We start from the raw sequence: 1,048 nt of genomic DNA, 5'->3' as shown, positions 1-1,048 counted from the left end.
TCTTGACAACTAGTATGGGTGTGTTTACTTAGTCATCCTTTGGGGGGCTATGATAAGCCCATCCTTAATGGTTCTGTGTGTTTTTCAGTCAAGGCACCCTTTGTTTTCCACTTTCTAGAGAACAAATCTCCAGGCTTCTGCCAGGAAGGGCTGGGAGAAGTCTCTTTTCTGGGCAGAGTCAGGGAGGGGAACAGGAGGTCTAACTAGGGTGCTTCCTGAATGGACTCTCAACCCATCCCCCCTTCTTTTGGCTGCTTCCTTCACCCCCCACTTCCAGGGGTAGACAGCGTCATAGACATCTAAACCTTTTGGGAGTCTGAAGTGTCAGTTGCGCTGATTGCTGGTTTTTTTTCTTGCACAAGTGTAGAAGGCATCTGCTTTCTGGGTTTCAAGGAAGTTGTTATTGTTTCCTCTCCAGTTCTTCTCACCCTTCAGGGTTTATGCTTTTTTTAAAAAGCTGCTGTTTTATTGGGATTTTGGATGGGAGCAAAAGTAGAAGCATTTCTTAACTTGCTGTCTTTATGCTGAAGTCATTCATTCGTTTTTAATCACCCATTCTGTAAACATTCTTGACCTTCTCCTATGCAGTAGGCTCTCTGGTAGATTCTGATGTGCACTGATGAATAAGGCTGTGTTTCCTGCCCCCATAGGGATATGTATTTTGTGTGGTATCAGATAAATAAATAGCTATACAAGCTTAAATCTCAAGGGGACACGGCTAATGATGATGGTTGTGTGTTTCCATGGAGGTCATCTGTCTTCCAAGAGACCCCAGAAGGTGACGTAGCTTAGACCATTTGCCAAGATGCTCTTGCAAGTTTAGACACCTAATTTCCAGCACAGCCATCTCCCGAGAACGCCCATCTCCACCGACTGAAGTTCAGCCTCCTGATATCTAGATGAGAATGTGAATTCGTTAATTAGCTGTGTGACTGTGCTGGGAGCCAAAATACACAAGATGGCATGATCAGCACTTCTCTCCCTACAGGGGGGCTGGACAGGAAGCCAAATCTTGATTGAAGCATGGCTGGGTAAGTCTGGAATCCAA

The sequence above is a fragment of the Hylobates moloch genome, unplaced genomic scaffold (genome assembly GCF_009828535.3).
Source record: "Hylobates moloch isolate HMO894 unplaced genomic scaffold, HMol_V3 SCAFFOLD_11, whole genome shotgun sequence".
Lineage (NCBI taxonomy): Eukaryota > Metazoa > Chordata > Mammalia > Primates > Hylobatidae > Hylobates > Hylobates moloch.
Note: the sequence above shows the minus strand (reverse complement) of the source record.